The following is a 19646-nucleotide window of genomic DNA, read 5'->3' on the forward strand; positions in this document are numbered from 1 at the left end:
TGTGGAGAATTTAAATCTCCTGGATATACATGTTTGTTTAACTCTCCAGCACAGTGTCAGTGCCCTTGACTGAGGAGACACTAAAAGTCCTGGTTACATCTATCAATTTAACAAGGGTGTAGATTTTCTCGCTGAAGTGTAGGTTTGATATTCAGATGTTTCATTACCTGGCTAGGTAACATCATCAGTGGCGATCTCCAAGTGAAGCGAAGCAGTTGTCTCCTGCTTTCTATTTATATCTTTCTCCTGGATGGGGTTTCTGGGGTTTGTGGTGATATCATTTCCTGTTAGTTTTCTGAGGGGTTGATAGATGTCATCGAGATCTATGTGTTTGTTTATGGCGTTGAGGTTGGAGTGCCAGGCTTCTAGGATTTATCTGTCATGTCTTTGCTTACCCTGTCCCGGGATAGCTGTGTTGTTCCAGTCGAAATTGTGATTTTTAACATCCATGTGTAGGGTTATGAGGCAGAGAGGATCGTGTCTTTTTGTGGCTAGCTGGTGTTCGAGTATCCTGGTGGCTAACTTTCTTCCAGTTTGTCCTACAAAGTGTTTGTGGCAGTCCTTGCATGGAATTTTATAGAAGACATTTGTTTTGTCCATGTGATGTACTGAGTCTTTTCATTTTGTTAGTTTTAGTTTGAGAGTATTGTTGGGTTTGTATGCTACTAGGATTCCGAGGGGTCTTTGTAGTCTGGCTGTCATTTCTGAAACTTCTTTGATGTATGGTCAGGGGGTTAGGGTTTCTGGCTGTGTTTGGTCTGCTTGTCGTGGCTTCTTCTTGAGGAATCTGCGCACTATTTCTTTGGGTATCCATTCTTCTTGAATACGTTGTATCGGTGGTTCTCCTCTGTTTTCCGAAGTTCGTCTGTGCTGCAGTGTGTGGTGGCTCATTGGAATAGTGTTCTGATATAGCTTTGTTTGTGTGTGTTGGGATAGTTGCTGGTGTCGTCAAGTATTTAGTCTGTGTTTGTCAGTTTTCTGTATATGCAAGTTTGTAGTTCTCCGTTGTCCATTCCTAGACGTCACAGTCGAAAGAAGAGTCTCCTCAGTTTAGCACACTGACTGTGTGGTGGCTGGTTAAATAAATGGATACATCCAGGAGATTTGGGGTCACTTCAACTTAGGCCATTGACTCTGTGCTGGCTGGTTAAAGATATATAACCAGGGGATATGGAGTCTGCTCATGTTAGGGCACTGGTTCTATGCTGGCTGATTAAATAAATATACATAACCAGGAGATGTAAAGCCTGCTCATTCTTGGGCACTGACTCCCTGCTGGCTGGTAAAATAAATATACATAACCAGGAGATTTAGATTCTCCTCTGTTTGAGGCACTGAATTTTTGCTGTCTAGTTAAATAAATATATATAACCAGGAGATTCAGAATCTCCTCAGTCTAGGGCACGGACTCTGTGCTGCATGGCTAAATAAACATGTATATCGAAGAAATTTAAAGTCTCCACTGTTTAGGGCACTGACTCTGTGCTGGCTAGTCTAATAAATAAACCATTAGATTCAGATTCTCCTCAGTCTATGGCACAAACTCTGTGCTGTATGGCTAAATATACATGTATATCCAGGAGATTTAAATTCTCCACAGTTTAGGGCAATGACTCTGTGCTGGTTGGTCTAATATATATAACCAGAAGATTTCGAGTCTGCTTATTCTAGGGCACTGACTCTGTGCTGTGTATTTAAGTATACGTAATCAGGAGATTTAGACTCTACTCAGTTATGGGCACTGACTTTGTTCTGTCTGTTTAATATATATAATGAGCTGGTTAATTAAATATAACCAGGAGGTTTAAAGTCTCCTAAACTTAGGGCACTGACTATGGGCTGGCGGGTTAAATACATTTATATAACTAGGTGATTTACAGTTTCCTCACTTTAGTGCTCAGACTATGTGCTGTATAGATAAATGCATTGCGATTTAGAATCACCTCAGTTAAGGGCATTGACTCTGTTCTGCTGTTTAAATATATCCAACCAGGAGATTCTGAGTCTCCTCAGTTTAGGGCACAGACTCTATGCTGCCTCGTTAATACATATATATATTATCACATTTAGTATCTCCTCAGTTTAGGGCACTGACTGTGTTGGCTGATTAAATATATACAACCAGGAGATTTAGAGTCTCCTCATTTTGGGGCACCGACTCTGTTCTGGCTGACTAAATAAATATACATAACCAGGAGATTTAGAGGCTGCTTATTGTCGGGCACTGACTCTGGACTGGCTGGTTAAGTAAAAACATATAACCAGGATATTTAGAGTCTCCTTAGTTTCGGGCACTGACTGAGGCTGGCGGGTTAAATAAATATATATAATCAGGAGATTTAGAGTCGCCTCAGTTTAGGGTTCAGACTATGTGATGGATGAATATATATAAGATGTATCAGACTATGTGATGGATGAATATATATAAGATACTCAGTACCAGAAACTGAGGAGACTCTAAATCTCCTGGTTATATATATTTAAACAGACAGCACACAGACAGTGCCCCTGACTGAGGACACTCTAAATCTCCTGTTGTTTTGAAATTAGTCAGCCAGCATAAAGTCAATGCTGACTCTGTGTTGGCTGGTTAAATAAATGTATGTAACCAGGACATTTAGAGTCTCCTCAGTTTGGGGCACTGACTCTGGACTGGCTGGGTAAATCGATATATAACCAGGAGATATAGAGTCTGCTCATTTTAGGGTTCAGTCAATGTGCCTGCTGTGCCCATAACTGAGCCAGAACAGAGTTGGTGCCCCAAAATGAGGAGACTCTAAATCTCCTGGTTGTATATATTTAATCAGCCAACACAGTCAGTGCCCTAACCTGAGGAGATACTAAATGTGATAATATATATATGTATTAACGAGGCACAGCACAGAGTCAGTGCCCGAAAATGAGCAGACTCTAAATCTCCTGGTTATGTGTATTAAACAAGGCAGCACAGAGTCAGTGCCCTAAACTATGGAGAATTTAAATCTCTTGGATATGCATGTTTATATAACCATCCAGCACAGATTTTGTGCCATAGACGGAGGAGAATCTGAATTTCGTGGTTATTTTTATTTAAACAAACAGCACCAAGTCAGTGCCCTTGACTGAGGAGATGCTAAATGTCCTGGTTATATATATTTATTTAACTAACCAGTAAAAAGTCAGTGCCCAAAAGTGAGAAGACTCTAAATCTCCTGGTTATATATATTTAACCAGCCGACGCAGAGTCAGTGCGCAAAACTTTGGAGACTCTAAATCTCATGGTTATACGTATTTTTTTAACAAGCCAACCCAGAGTCAGTGCTCCAAACAGAGGAGACTATAAATATCCTGGTCATATATTTGTTTTAAATCCGCCAGCCTGCAGTCAGTGCCCTCACCTGAGGAGACTCTAAATCTCCTGGTTATATATATTTATTTAAATCACCAGCACAATGTCAGTGCCCTAAATTGTGGAGAATTAAAATCTCCTGGACATACATGTTTATTTAACCATCCAGCACAGAGTCAGTGCTCTTGACTGAGGAGAATCAGAATCCCGTGGTTTTACATATTTATTTAACTAGACAGTAGAAAATCAGTGCCCTGAACTAAGGAGACTCTAAATCACCTAGTTATATCTATTGTTTTAACCAGCCATCCCAGAGTCAGTGCCACAAACTGAGGAGAGTCGAAATATCCTGGTTATACAAATTTGAACCAGACACCACACAGTCAGTGCCCTAAACTGAGGAGACCCAAAACGTCCTGGTTATATACAATTAACCAGCCAGCACAGTCAGTGCCCCAAACTGAAGAGACTCTAAATCTCCTGGTTATGTATATTTGAATACGCAGCAGAGTCAGTGCCATAGAATGAGCACACTCTTAATCTCCTGTTTATGTTTCTGTATTTAACCAGCCAGCACAGTCAATGCCCTAAACATTCTCTAAATCTCCTGTTTATATGTATTTATTTAACTTGCCAGCACAGTCTCAATGCCTTGTAATGAGCAGACTCGAAATTTTTGGTGATATTTATTGATCCAGCCAGCACAGAGTCAGTGACCTAGACTGAGATCATTCTGAATCTCCGAGTTAGATATGCTTATTAAACACACAGTCAGTGGCCGAAACTAGAGACTCTAAATCTCCTGGTTGTATCTATTTATTTAACCAGCCAGCACAGAGTCTGTGCCCGAAACTGAGGAGACTCTAAATCTCCTGGTTATATATAATTAACCAGCCAGCACAGAGTCAGTGCCTTAACTGCGGAGACGCTAAATCGCCTGGTTGTATATATTTAAACGGACATCACAGTCAGTTCCTTGAAATGAGGAAACTCTAAATCTCCTGATAATCAACCAGCCAGCACAGAGTCAGTACCTTGAAATGAAGAGACTCTAAAACTCCTGGTAATTTATGAGTCTTTATCCATCGAGCACAGAGTCAGTACCCTAAACTGAGGAGACTCTAAATTTCTGGTTATATATATTTAATTAGACAGTGCCATTTACTGAGGTCACTCTAAATCTCCTGTTGTTTTGAAATTAGTCAGCCAGCATAAAGTCAGTGCTGACTCTGTGTTGGCTGGTTAAATAAATATATGTAACCAGGAAATATAGAGTCTGCTCATTTTAGGGTTCAGAAAATGTGCTGGCTGTGCCCATAACTGAGTAGACTCTAAATCTCCTGAGTATGTATGTGTTAGGACACAGCACAGAATCAGTGCCCGAAAATAAGCAGACACTAAATGCCCTGGTTATATATATTAAACCAGTCAGCACAGAGTCAGTGCCTAAACTGAGGAGATTCTAAATCTCCTGATTATATATATTTATGTAACCAGCCAGCACAATGTCAGTGCCCTAACGTGTGGAGAATTTAAATCTCCTGGATATGCCTATTTAATTAACCACCCTGCACAGACTTTCTGCCTTGTCTGAGGAGAATCTGAATCTCGTGGTTATATATATTTAAACAGACAGCACAGAGTCAGTGCCCTCACCAGAGGAGACTCTACATCTCCAGGTTGTATATATATATATGTTTAACCAGCTAACACAGAGACAGTGCTCAAACTGAGGAGACTCTAAATTTCCAGGTTATATATATATTTAAACCGATGGCACATAGTCAGTGCCCTTAACTGAGGAGACTTTAAATCTTCTGGTAATTTATGTGTATTTATAAATTCAGCACATTGTTTAACCGGAAACTGAGGCGACTCTAAATCTGGTTATATCTAGTTATTTAATCCGCCAGACCACAATCAATGCATTAACTGAGGAGATTCTGAATCTCCTCGTTATATGTGTTTATTTAATCATAGAGTTGAGAGCCAGTGCCCAAAACTGGGGAAACCCTAAATATCCTGATTATACATATATATATATATATATTTAAACAGCAGGCACAGAGCCATTGCCCTAAACTGAACTGACACTAAATCTCCTGGTTATAGCTATTTGTTTAACCAGCCAGCCCAGAGTCAGTATCGCAAACTGAGGAGACTCTAACCCTCCTGGCTATATACATTTAACCAGCCAGCACAGAGTCAGTGCCCTAAATTGAACAGAATTTAAATCTCCTGGTTACATGCATATATTTAACCAGCCAGCACAGAGTCAGTGACCTAAAGTGAGGATTCTCTATATCCCCTAGTTATGTATATTGACCCAGCCAGCCCAGAGTCAGTGCTCGAATATGAGGAAACACTAAATATCCTGGATACATGTATTTAAACAGGCAGCAAAGAGGCAGTGCCCGAAACGGAGGAGACTCGAAATCTCCCGGCTCTCTCTCTCTCTCTCTCTCTCTCTCTGTGTGTGTGTGTGTGTATATATATCTATATATATATATATATTAATCCATCCAGCACATAATCTGAACCCTAAACAGGGGAGACTGTAAATCTCCTAGTTATATGTATTTATTTAAGCCACCAACCCACAGTCAGTGCCCTAAACTGAACAGGTTCTAAATCTCCTGGTTATATGTATTCATTTAACCAGCCAGCCCAGAGTCAGTGCCCCAAACTGTAGAAACTGTAAATATCCTGGTTATAAAAGTTTTAACCAGCCACCACACAGTCAGTGCCTTAAAATGAGGAGTCTCTACATCTCCAGGTTATATTTAATTAACCATCTCGCACAAAGTCAGGACCTGAAAATGAACTCCTGTGAGGAGGTTGAGCAATTCATCAACTTCACCAAAACATTCCACCCTGGCCTTAAATTTACCTGGACCATCTCTGACACCTCCCTCCCCTTCCTGGACCTCTCCATCTCCATTAATGACGACCAACTTGACACTGACATTTTTTACAAACCCACCGACTCCCATAGCTACCTGGATTACATCTCTTCCCACCCTACCTCTTGCAAAAATGTCATCCCGTATTCCCAATTCCTCCACCTCCGCTGTATCTACTCCCAGAAGGACCAGTTACACCATAGAACACACGAGATGGTCTCCTTCTTTAGAGACCGCAATTTCCCTTCCCTCGTGGTTAAAGATACCCTCCAACGCATCTCGTCCACATCCCACACCTCCTCCCTCAGACCCCACCCCTCCAACCGTAACAAGGACAGAACACCCCTGGTGCTCACCTTTCACCCTACCAACATTCACATAAACCAAATCATCCGCCGACATTTCAGCCAACTCCAAACAGACCCCACCACCAAAGATATATTTCCCTCACCACCCCTTTCCGCCTTCGGCAAAGACCGTTCCCTCCGTGACTACCTGGTCAGGTCCACGCCCTCTCCCAACCTGGCACCTCCCCTGCCCCCGCAAGAACTGTAAAACCTGCGCCCACACCTCCTCCCTCACCTCTATCCAAACCCCTAAAGGAGCCTTCCACATCCACCAAAGTTTTACTTGCACATCCACTAATATCATTTATTGTATCCGTTGCTCCCGATGTGGTCTCCTCTACATTTGAGAGACTGGGCGCCTCCTAGCAGAGCGCTTTATGGAACATCTCCGGGACACCCGTACCAATCAACCAACCGCCCTGTGGCCCAACATTTCAACTCCCCCTCCCTCTCTGCCGCGGACATGGAGGTCCTGGGCCTCCTTCACCGCACCTCCATCACCATCAGACGCCTGGAGGAAGAACGCCTCATCTTCCACCTCGGAACACTTCAACCCCAGGGCATCAATGTGGACTTCAGTTTCCTCATTTCCCCTTCCCCCACCTCTCCCTAGTTCCACACTTCCAGCTCAGCACTGTCCCCATGAGTTGTCCGGACTTGTCCTAACTGCCTATCTCTTTTTCCACCTATCCACCCTGACCTATCACCTTCATCCCCTCCCGCACTCACTCATTGTACTCTATGCTACTTTCTCCCCACCCCCACCCTCCTCTAGTTTATCTCTCCACTCTTCAGTCTCACTGCCTTTAATCCCGATGAAGGGTTTTTGCCCGAAACGTCGATTTTGCTGCTCCTTGGATGCTGCCTGAACTGCTGTGCTCTTCCAGCACCGCTGATCCAGAATCCACCCCTGTGTTCTCTGTCTATACCATGATGTTTAGATTGATTCTAATCTAAAAAGTGAGATAATGGAGTTTTACATAAATTCATGCGGCAAGACGTGTCTGAGTGTGGACATGGATACCACTATTACGCATTGGATCACCTCCCACCTTTTGCCTGGCAGGTACTCATGTGACTCAGCCAACTTTGTCTATCTTATACGTTGCAGGCAAGAATGCCTGGAGGCATGGTACATTGGGGAAACCGAGCAAAGGCTACAACAACAGATGAATGGGCACCGCACAACAGGAGGGTTCCCTCCCAGTTGGGGAACACTTTAGCGGTCCAGGGCATTCAGCCTCGGACCTTCGGGTGACCATCCTGCAAGGTGAACTTCGGGACAGGCAGAAGAGAAAAGTGGCCGAGCAGAGGCTGATAGCTAAGTTCGGTACCCATAGGGAGGGCCTCAACCGGGACCTTGGGTTCATGTCACATTACAGGTGATCACCATTGCACTATACACACACACACACACACATACACACACACACACACACACACACACATATTTCTACACACACACACACGGACACAGATACATACAGACGCGCACACAGACACCCACGCACAGCTTTATAGACACGCACACTCCCACACTCACACATGCACCCCCTCACAGACTTAAGACACTCTGCACTCACTACACACACAGACACACACACACACACACACACACACTTTCTCACACTCATAACCCCCACCCCAGACAGACACACCCACACAGACAGACAAAGACCCACATGCACACAGATATTTTGTGGGTGAGTTTGTACTTGCATGCAGTTTTTGTACTTTGCTCAAAAACTGCATTCATTCATGTAGAAATCTGGAGCTCAAAAACTATGAATTTATGTAAAACTTACTCCCTGACTCTTTTCTCTGACCGTCTGCCTCATGACTTTTTAAAATTCTGTAAGGCCATTCCTCAGCCCTGAAGCCCCAGGGAAAACTGTCGAAGCCTATTCAGCTTCGTGCTATTGTCCAAACAGTGCAAACCTTGCAAACCTTTTCAAATACTTTCTAAATTGCACCACGTTCGTTACTGAATGCACGATCTGTTATTGCTGAAGTGAAGCGACGCTGAAACATTAGTAATGACAATTTTGTGCGCTTTTCGCCTGTAGGGTAGCGTGGCCGAGTGGTCTAAGGCGCTGGATTTAAGCTCCAGTCTCTATCGAGTCGTGGGTTCGAATCCCATCGCTACCAAGATCGCGGCTGTTCTTCTTCAGGCAGAGGAACTTAGCAGGCCCTGCACATTTTCGTTGTTGCGTTTGCAGCCGGTCAGGCCTCTAATCCAGACTGACTCTGGGACAGTCAGTGGGACACTTTGCTGTCGGAGCCCCCTCATCTGCACTGCTTTACGATGAATATCGTACCAGTTTCTGTGTCTCAAATAGTCAGCACGTTTGGCTGCAAGTTTGGTGGTTCGAGCCTGCCCTTCGCACCGAGCCTCAACGATTTCAGTTCAAGCATTGAGACCAACCATGTACTGACACTGCAACAACGAGAACTCAGCAGAGTCCGCAGCTGGATGTGGCCCCAATCTCTCCAAGGCCCCGCTGCCTACAGAAAGCGGCTACTGCAGCTTCAATCACCGGCTTCCTGCTCAGCCCTGGGACACAGCACATGGAAAATCCTTCCCCAGGAACGGCTCTTCCCGTGTGAGAGGGACAACAATTCCACTTTAAGTTGAGAATGGCTTCAGAAGATTGTTGCAGTCCTTGGAGTGTTTCATAAACAAAACTCCTGTGTCGCAAATAAGAAGTGGGGAAAGTTGTTGGCAGGAAGGATAGAGAAAGTGCTGACTGTGAGGACTCTGTCTCGGCAGCAGGTGGGATTGCTTACACCCGAAACAGGAATGATTGCGTTTCCTTAGGGAATGTCCCAATTGATTTAACGTCTGCCAGAGTGATTGGGAATCATTCCGGCCACCTAAAGATGAGGATAAAAATATGAAAATATGTATATTGAATCTTAAATCCAGAGATAAGTGCTAAAAAGATAATAATGTTCTGAACGAATACTAGCTGAGAAATGGAAAGTGTGGATGATGACATTTGTGATTGGGAGGAATGAACTGGATCCTTGCAAATTGCAATGCCAGGTGAAATATGCTCAGTATGAAATGACACACTAATTAATCGTGAGCCAGGCCCAGCTACTTTAGTCGGTACAGCATGAGATGCTTAATCTCAGGGCCGTAAGGTTCAAGCCTCACGATGGGCCCTTTCACTCCTTTAAAGAAATCCAGCCCTCTACTCCACTTGCAGGATTGCAACCCAGTGCAGGGGTCGTTTTTGACACGTGGATCCGACTGTGTTTCATCACACGTCGGTTTCTGAGTGAAAGCTGTCTCCACTTTCCTGGAAGTGCCAGAGACAGGTTTATCAGTGCGGCCGAATATACGATGAATTGTGTCTCTTTCAAAACGTCAGGTTCCACTCCAAACGTCCACCAAACAGAGTGCTCAGAGACACAGAACGCGAATGTCTACTTGTTGGGGGGACGGGGTCTGACAGTGACTGCTCAATGTCAAATGGTCCTGAACCAAAATGAAGTGATTCAGACCGTTCTGACGGAAACCTAGGCGAACTCGCCTGAACGTTTCACAATTCACACGGAAAATGATCTTGTGTGCTCATGGGGGTTCACGTAATGGACAGTTTATTGTCAGTAACAGGGGTGGGGGTGGGGCAGGATTGTGAGGTTTCACAGTGGGACAGAAGTGATCTGGGTGAACGGGTACGTCTCACATCCCCAAAGCATGTAAGAGCTGATTGGTCCAGGATCACTACCATCTTCTGTTTCGGAACCAACAAATGAAATTGCTGAAAATCTCAGCAGGTCTGCTTGCATTTTGGAAAGGAAGAGTGTTAAGACTTCGGGACTCGTGAAATTTCTTTTTGCATGCCCATCTCCCTCTGGATTTGTACAGTCTTCCTTTTTATTGACTATCTTCTGACTTCCAACTTTATTCTCTTGTATTTTATTTTCCTCTCCAACCATGTTCCCAGCTTTTAAATTTGTATCAGATCTGTCCCATCTCTCACTTTGCTCATTTATGACCGAAGAACTTGGAAATGAACAATTAACTCTGTTTCTATTTCCTTAGATACCAGATGACCAGAGACCGGAATGTATAGGATGATGGTTAGAGCTTTCAGCCCATAATCTGCTCTGCCATTCTATCATGGCTAATATTGCTCTCAATCCCATTCTCCAGTCTTCTCCCTGTAACACTCATTCCCCTTGAATTTAAGACCCAGTCTTTTTTCCCAGACTGGGTCTTCATCCGCCCCAAACCCCTCCACATCTGCTGGCGGCTGTTACACCGTGTCTCTGGGTGATCGCGCTGAGTTTCAGTCGTGCACGGCAAACCCAATCTGTTCTGAACAACGCAATCACCGCTGGGGGACAGCTCGATCAGGTCTCTGGCCCCACTGTGTTTGTGCGGGGGAGCAGTTATCACCTTCACCTCCCATGGGAAGGATCGGTCCTTCAAATATCCGGGCAGTAAAAACAATTGGCTTGTGTGTTAACATAGATGAAGGTAATTGCTTTCTGATCTGGTCAGTAAACCTTACTCTGTATGTCCCTGCCCATTCCTGCCGTTGTCGTGAAAGGGAATGCACGTCCAATTAATTGCCGTGTATGGTTTTATTCAATACACATTCTTCCTTGTTCAGAATATAGGTGGATGTTTCCAGCACAGATAATTACTATTTTCAAGAATGCAGTCGGCGGGCAATGATACCTTTCTGGAGAGTAGAAGCATCAGTTTCTGCAGAAAGTGGCCTCGTTCAGAGCTGAGCAGAAATATTGTTGTTCCCACTTTAAGGGCGACAGTTTCCCAGATGGTGTTCGATGGGGCTTTATTGCAGCCTCATCATCAAACCTTGTTTTGCATTTACTCGCCCATCACTACTCTAGTGGTAAAAAGAAGTATCATTCCAAATAACTGCTGCGTGAATTTCTTTTCAAATGTCACTGCGCTGTGGCTGTGAATATGTGGCGATGTCTACAGCCCTGCTGGCCATCCTGTTTAAGTGTGCAGTTAGGAACATTCCTCTGTCTCGGCGCTACAAGGAAAATTGCCCGCGCCTATTCAGCATCGCCCTACATTCCAAACTCGGCAAACCTGGCAACCTGTTTGTCAGTATTTCCTGAGCATTTTCACGTGATATCCTTTTTTTTCAATCGTGCTAATAACCCTGGCCAACATTGGTCTATTCGGAACGGAAATGTCAGTGATAGATAAAGAGCAGCTGGCTCGGTGGCTCGGTTGTGACCTCGTTGTTCCATTTGGGTCGCACCCGAAACACCTCTAGTTCAAACCAGGCAGGAGCGACTTTGTTCCCTTGGGAAAAGTGGATTGGTGGGAATGGAGCGTTCCTGCTTGTTGTTCTCTTCAGCAAACCTGGCTTTGAACTTGCTAGCCCACATCTGCTGCCATGGTGAAAAGGAATACCATTCCGATTAATTGCTGTGTCAAACTTCGTTCAATTTCTCTCCTCGGATAAAGTGAGGGCTGGAGATGATGAAACGCTCCTAAAACAAACGGCAGTTCTCCTGCTGCTCGGATGCTGCCTGCCCGGATGTGCTTTTCCAGCACCACACTCTCAACTAAGTTTCTCTCCTCCTGGGTCGACGATATGAGTCGAATTGTGGATCTTCTCCCGCCGTCCATTTTAAGGGTACAGTTGCCAGCACTGATCGTTTCTGCACCAAAACTATCGCATTTGCTTTACATGTGAAGGCATCCTCGTTCAGTGACAAGGTAAGCTCTCATTTGCTCGGGTCACAGCGAACATTGGTTACCTGATGTCATCTCTGTCAAATGTATCCCAAAGTAGGCTCTGAAACGCCTCATTTGGACCCGAGCATTTCTAAACCTGCGTGAACCAAAACCAGAAAACCTCAGTCATGATTTGGAGCAGTTCACATATTCGAGTGTCCAAGCAGAAGGCATGGTTACCGCTCATTCAGTCAACAACAGGAATGAGAAGATTTACATCCTCAGATGAACTTCTTGACTCATGCTCTCATACAGTCACTAATTCACTTTTCTGGATAAATGTAAGGGCGTCTTCTGCCTTCCCTTGTAGTCTAGTAGCCAGTCTTTGGCGCTCTCGCCGCCGTGACACCGGTTCTATTCCCGGTCAAGGAATGCGTGCTTTATTCTGCACACACATCGTGGTAAGAATATTTCTGACCACTTTTCCAAAGTTGGCAGAACATCGGTTTTAAAGTTGAATAGAAAACCAAGAGATGCAGATGTTGGAAATCTGAACCAAAAACAAGAATTGACGTGCAAACTGAATAGTCCTGGCAACATCTGTGGAGAGAAACAGAGACAATGATACACAACGACAGAACCAGATTAGTTCTTCATTTCTAGACCACAATGCCGCGATAATGGTCAGTTTTATCTGAGGATTGTTATCAAAATCTTTTATTTTTTGCCAGTTAGCAGCCATGTCGACCCGAGATCTGATTTGTTCAGTGTCTACCTCCAGATAGGCCTCTAATTTCCTGTCTCTATCTCTGTGTATCTACCTCACCCTTTTTCATATTCTTTGACCCTTTTTTTGCCAATATCCCTCATTTCCCATCCCTACTCTATGAAAAGCCTGACGTTCGGGGATAGTTTGAGAATGGAGCTGCTGAGAGGTTTTCTGGAACCTGGCAGGAGGCTGCACAACATGGCTCACATTTTACGGATAATACGTCTGGCACTTGGATGTGATGCAAGGGGCCATTTCTTCCTCAAATCATTATAACCCTTTCGAAATTAAAGTTGCATTTCTTATCCAAAGAAAAATAAACTAACTATAGGAGAACGTGGAAACATTAATGATGCTGTAAAATGAATGAATGGCGACAGCAGAGAATGAGGGTGATCCACTCGTGGTTTCTGTGCCATGACCACAACATTCCACGGCCTTTCTGCAGTGTTTCCTGCCTCACCTCGTTATTCCCACCAAACTTGGAATGAAGGAGGGAGAATAAAAGTGGGGGAGAAGAAGGAGTCCTATTAGAACAGCAGTAAGAAACTCTAGGTTGGTGTATTGGTTAGGAAGGACAACCTGCACTGCTGGAACTAAACCAGGAAAAAGGAGCGGATTTGCCAAACCATAACAGGCTCGAACTCAGGCAGGATGCTGCGTCGCTTCATCAGCAACAGGATACTTTATAAAAGGTGAACCTCCGAGCTTTCAATACAACAAGCGGGCGCAACTGCGATTGGACCGTATGGTCAGCTGCTTACCAAGGAGGGGTTTTAAATAACTAAGCAACGTCCATATGTGCAGTTCATTAACCACATGACCACATGAACTCGGAAATACATTTCTGTATCAATATTACTCAGTGTGATTTGCAATCAAACCCCTCTTTTGCAAAACCAGACATTTCACGATTGATCGTTCTTCAATGCAAAGGCACATAAAAGGCTAATCTTCTCTTGCATTGGTTTCAAACAGATATGTGTATCTGTTTAAGCTGACAGGACAAAGGGAACATTTTTCATCCTCTTGGGGCGTATTGACGGCTTTCATACACACAGAGGGAATTTCACACGAAAAGGAACAGTGTCATTGCCATGAATTGACCAGGAATGGTGTGTGAGCCAATGTAAACAGTTTGCTGTAAAGGCTAAACCATTAGCAGTGACACTGAGCCTTGCACCACCAGATGCAGACTCACTTCCTGCCTCATGCCTCCCAGTCATCATTGTCATTCACGTCAATTTCACTTCCCTGCTCCACTTCCAAACTTACTACCGATTGGAACCTACCACATTTAGGAACGCATTCCTGGAATAAAGATATCACTCAATGCAATAGGACTCGCTGTCCATCCCTAAATCCCCCAGAGATGGAGGAGATGAGTTGCTCTTGTGAACCATTGAACTCCTTCACACGGAGGTACAGCCATTATGGTGCAAGTGCGGGAGTTCCTGGATTTACACCCAGAGACACTGAAGGAACACAACATATTTCCAACTCAGGAAGGTGAGATGATTGGAGGGAGATTTGAAGGGGTCACTATCGTATCTGTCCGCTGTCATTGTCCTTCTACATGGTTCAAGCAATCACTGGGCTGATTCTGGAGGGATCCCGGTATGTCTTCTATGTGAAACGAGGAAAGCGTTTTCAGTCAGACAATTCACATGAAGAGAATTAAACCTTCATTCCCTGAATTGGAACTATATCCATTTCTGGACGATACAAACTTTGACTCCTCAGCACGGGCCCCCGGTAATGCTGATAGTATCCAAAGCAACCTGAATTGTACTCACCCTTGTGCCTGTCCATCCCTTCATAACCACCTTCGGCAACAACGTTTCTCTCTTCAATTTTGCAAACGCTTCATATGATCGCCCTGGGTTTCAAAGTAAAGAAAGTGGAGCTGTGGTGATCTGATGTTGGTCAGTAGGTGCAATGCAGGAATGTACAGAACAGGTTTTGATGCGTGAGATTGCACTGAAGGGATTCCACCACTAAAAGGCGCTGTTCATCTCCTCTGTTCTCCATCGCGAGATTCAAACCAACAGAGGTTTCTCTCTGGACTGGCTCAGGGTCTTGACTGGAAAAGGTCATGACGCAAGGTATGAAAAGATATTTCACTGGAGTGAATCAAAAAATCGCAGACTGACTGTGAATAAAATGATGGCAACTTCCAGCAGAGGCTCAGGCGACCCGGAAGCAGGTACCTGAGGGCAAATATGTTGCCTTGGCTATTGAAAGACATTGCTTCACGAAGTGGGACATCCGATGTGAAACAGTGACGATAATTATTTTTACTGATTGTTCACCTTGTGAATACTGTTTACCCCGATGTCCATGTTTCCATTTCATATCGACTACCTGTCGAACCTCCAGCTGCCGTTGGGCCAGTGACGTAATGGATAATGCCTCTGACTTTTGGTGGTTCGATCCTTCCTGATTTGTGTGCAATTTACTGCAGGGATTGGATCAGTGGGTCTCGAATTTGGTAGTAATGCACCTCAATGTGCGACAGATTTTCAGGAGCTGCAGACTTTGGATCAGTGTGTTTTCAAATTTGAAAGTTGCATGTGAGGCAATTGTCCATTTTAAATTCCAGCTCAACGCAACGTCTCTCATGGTCTGTAAAACTGAATTTAGTTGCGCCTAAAGCTGCCTTTTGTCGGAGAAACTTCTGTGTGTGTGTGTGTGTGTGTGTGTATAGGTGGGGTGTAGGGGGCGGGGTGGGGCTTGGTCTTAAGTCGGTGGAGAGCGGTACTGAAGCACAAGGAGCTGGTATAATCCCGAAAACTCTGCCCTCCTCCCCCCACCTCCGGGCACGTGTGTCTGTGACTCACTTTATGGATGAAAATGTGAATGGGTTGCTCGAGGGGATTTCACTTCAGTATGACGGTATATAACTCACTCCCAGTGTTGTCTCGTTTAAGATCGCAGGGATAATCTTTTTCTGAATTTTGCGGTGAAAACAACAGAACACACAAAGTATCCTGTCAAAGCTGGACACTGGATCGAAAACAGACGGCTATCTGATGAGCCATACTGCACGATAGGCCGAATGGTATTTTCCTTTCGTGTTAACAACACCTCGAAGACAACGAGAAACTAATGTGCAGCGAAAATGAACCAAAATGAAATGCATAAGTGGTTTCATTGAGAATAAATGCGACAGCTTCTGTTGCCTTCCCTTTTAATCTCACGGTTAGGAGTTGGTGCATTTTCTGAGGGGGAAAGGGTGATTCCTGGTCAGGGAATGGGCGATGCGTTCTGCAAAGATATCTTGCTAACAGTATTTCTGACCGATTTGCTGAAGCCGTCAGGTCATTGGTTTTGTCTCAAACGTTGTTAAGAATAATATGAAACAAAGGATTGCAGATGTTTGAAATCGGAACCAAAACCAAGGTTTGATAGAAAAACTTAGTACGACAGTGAGAGAAACAGAGTTAATGCTTCATATCGGCGGAGCGAGGTTATTTAGACATTTCTGTATTATACTTTTGGTAAAATGATCAGTTTTCCCTGTCAGGATATTTACCAAAATCTTTCATTAGCTTACAACCATCAATGTTGAAAATTTAAAATGACTTTGTTGGCTGTAAGAATCCTTCCGTTGCTCGGAGATGGTGAAAGGCTGTGCTTAATAGTTACCTTTTTTATTATTTGTTTCTGTAAGTCAGCAGCCATGTCGATTGGAGAATTGGTTCTTTCAGTATCTCCGTCAATATGCGTCTCCATATTTCTTTCTTTCTCTGTGCATGCACCTGACCCTCTTTCACATTCTCGGACTCTCGGTCTGCCCATATTCCTCATTTCCCATTTCTGCTCTTTGAAAAGTCTGACATTCGGAGACAAATTGAGAGTGGACCAGCTAACAGGCTTTCTGCCCTCTCGGTAGCATGTGTGGGATTAGGCTCACATTCTCCGAATAAAGTTCCCTAAACTTATGCCTGAGGTGAGGAGTCATTCCTTCCTCCAAATATTATGATCCTTTCGAGTTCTAAATAGAATTCATAATCCACAAGAAAAGAAACCGCACTCACAGTGCGAACCACAACGACAGGAGTGCAATGAAGTATTTCCTGTTGCTGTGGAATGAATGAATGTTGACAGCAGAGAATTAGGGTGAACAGCTATTGGTGTCTGCGCCATCACTGCAACATTCCCCGGCAAGCCTGCCATGTCTCCTGGCCCACCTCGTTATTCCCAACAAACTGGAAATGAACGAGGCGTAATAAAGGAGGAGTACAAGCAGAAGTTCTTGTCAAACGCAGGAAGGAAACTCCAGATTGAATTAATAGCTCGGAAGAAACAATATCCACTGGAGGAATTAAACCAGGGAATAGACGAGGGTCGAAACTGAAAATGTGTTGCTGGAAAAGCGCAGCAGGTCAGGCAGCGTCCAAGGAGCAGGAGAATCGACGTTTCGGGCATGAGCCTTTCTTCAGGCCCTTCTTATTCCTGAAGAAGGGCTCATGCCCGAAACGTCGATTCTCCTGCTCCTTGCATGCTGCCTGACCTGTTGCGCTTTTCCAGCAACACATTTTCAGCTCTGATCTCCAGCATCTTCAGTACTCACTTTCTCCTATCAGACGAGGGTCACCAAAACAGGCTGAGGCTCAAACAGGACGCATGGTTGACTGACGGGCAACACTGACTTGGGAGATTTTGAAACAACCATGCATTTGGTAAAATACACAGGCACCACTACGATGTGAAATCTTTGTGGGCTGTTTATGATGTCGGCAAGTGAACAAACTGAGTCACGACACCACACCACAAGTGTTTTTTTTTCATCCCAGTTCATTAACCAATTGATAACAGTAACTCGGAATTGTGTTTGCTGTATTAATGTTGCTCAGTGAGAATTGCATTCAACCCCCACTTTTGCGAAGACAGTTTATGGCTGAACTTTCTGCACTGAAATTGTACAGAAAAATACAATCTCCTCTTCCACTGGCTTCAAACTGATATGTTCAACTGTTTAAACTGGGAGGATAAGGAGAATGTACTCATCATCTCGGGGCCCATTAACTCTGTTAATATACACAGGGAACCTCACAAAAAGAGGAACAGGGTCATTGTGCTAAACTGACCTGAACTGCGTGTGAGTTAGTGTAAACAATATGTAATAAAGATTTGGAGTTGCCAGTGTTAGACTGGGGTGGACAAAGTTAAATAATCACACAACATCAGGTTATAGTCCAACAGGCTTATTTGATAGTACTAGCTTTTGGAGCGCTGTACCTTCATCAGGTGGTTGTGGAGCCTAACATCATAAGACAGAGAATTTATAGCAAAATATTACAGGGTGATGCGACTGAAATGACATATTTAAAAATAAAAGTGCATTGTCTGTTCAGTCTGTATACTTTTAGAAATACCATGTTAGATTTTATTCTTTCATATGTAAACAGTATGTACAAATAGCTAAATTCTCAGGTAAATCTTTAACAATAGATGCCACCACAGCTCAGATTCAGCCTTGAAGGTGTGAGGTTGAAATCTGCCTGTGCCCCAATGTTCTGTCGTGGCAGAAGCTGGGGGTACCCTGCCTCATGGCTTTCAAGATGCATTTGACATCGGCAGTGAGGTTCCCACATCGGATCCTATTGCCTAATATGATGGGACATCCTGGTGTGTTGGCTTTGTGTATCTTCGGAAGGCAGTAGAAGTGCCTTCAAGTGCATGGTATGAGGTTGATGGAACTCTGAAAGAGTGCATTTCAGAGCTTAGATCAGAGTGTTGCTGGAAAAGCACAGCAGGTCAGGTAGCATCCGAGGAGCAGGAAAATCGACGTTTCGGGCAAAAGTACTTCATCAGGATTTCGGAGGGGCTGAGCACAGAAACAGACCCTCCATTCCAGCTCGTCTCTGCTGACCAGATAACTGAAATTAATCTAGTTATATTTGCCAACATTTGACCCTTACCCCTTCAAACCCTCCCTGTCTGCATCCCATCCAGATGCCTTTTAAATAGAGTCATAGAGATTTACAGCATGGAAACAGACCCTGACATTACAAAGGATATTGACAGACTGGGTAAATGGGCAAAGTTGTTCAGGTTAGATCAGTGAGCGATACAAACCTCCATGCCGAACAGATGTCCCAACCCAATCTTCCCCCACCTGCCAGTATCCGGCCCATATCCCACCAAACCCTTCCTATTCATATACCATCCAAATGCCTCTTAAATGTTGCAATTCTATCAGCCTCCACCATTTCCTCTGGCAGCTCATTCCGTACCACCCCCGGGTGAAATTGTTGCCCCTTAGGTCTCTTTTATATCTTTCCTCTCTCACCCTAAACCCATGCCCGCTGGTTCTGGACACTCTGACCCCAAGGAAAAGACTTTATCTATTTATCCGCCTCATAATTTTGTCAACCTCTATAATGTCACCCCTCAGCCTCCGACGCTCCAGGGAAAACAGCCCCAGCCTGTTCAGCCTCTCCCCTTAGCTTAAACTCTCCAACCCTGGCAACAATGTTGTGACTATACCAGACTTTGGCACATCATTCCGCACACTCAAAACCTTCTGTGTATAAAAATTGTGTCTCAGATTCCTTTGTGTGTACCTGTACCTGCCTCCAGCTGAAACTCTCATTCCCCTCTATCTTGTCTGCTG

The 19646-nt window shown here is 44.3% G+C and overlaps 1 long non-coding RNA gene and 1 other non-coding gene across 2 annotated transcripts in view; both read left to right on the forward strand.

The window, feature by feature from the left end:
• LOC148136113 (uncharacterized) overlaps window positions 1–16142 on the forward strand; it is a 52468-nt gene extending 36326 nt beyond the window's left edge. The window contains exon 3 of the long non-coding RNA XR_015754670.1: window positions 15955–16142. This is a non-coding gene — a long non-coding RNA (uncharacterized LOC148136113). The remainder of the gene's footprint in view (window positions 1–15954) is intronic.
• trnal-uaa (transfer RNA leucine (anticodon UAA)) lies at window positions 8645–8726 on the forward strand. The gene has a single exon. It is a non-coding gene; the product is annotated as a tRNA-Leu (tRNA).
• Window positions 16143–19646: the final 3504 nt, after the last annotated feature.

The sequence above is a fragment of the Chiloscyllium plagiosum genome, unplaced genomic scaffold (assembly GCF_037043375.1).
Source record: "Chiloscyllium plagiosum isolate Xiang-an unplaced genomic scaffold, Cpla_swu_hap1 HiC_scaffold_47, whole genome shotgun sequence".
NCBI classification, from domain to species: domain Eukaryota; kingdom Metazoa; phylum Chordata; class Chondrichthyes; order Orectolobiformes; family Hemiscylliidae; genus Chiloscyllium; species Chiloscyllium plagiosum.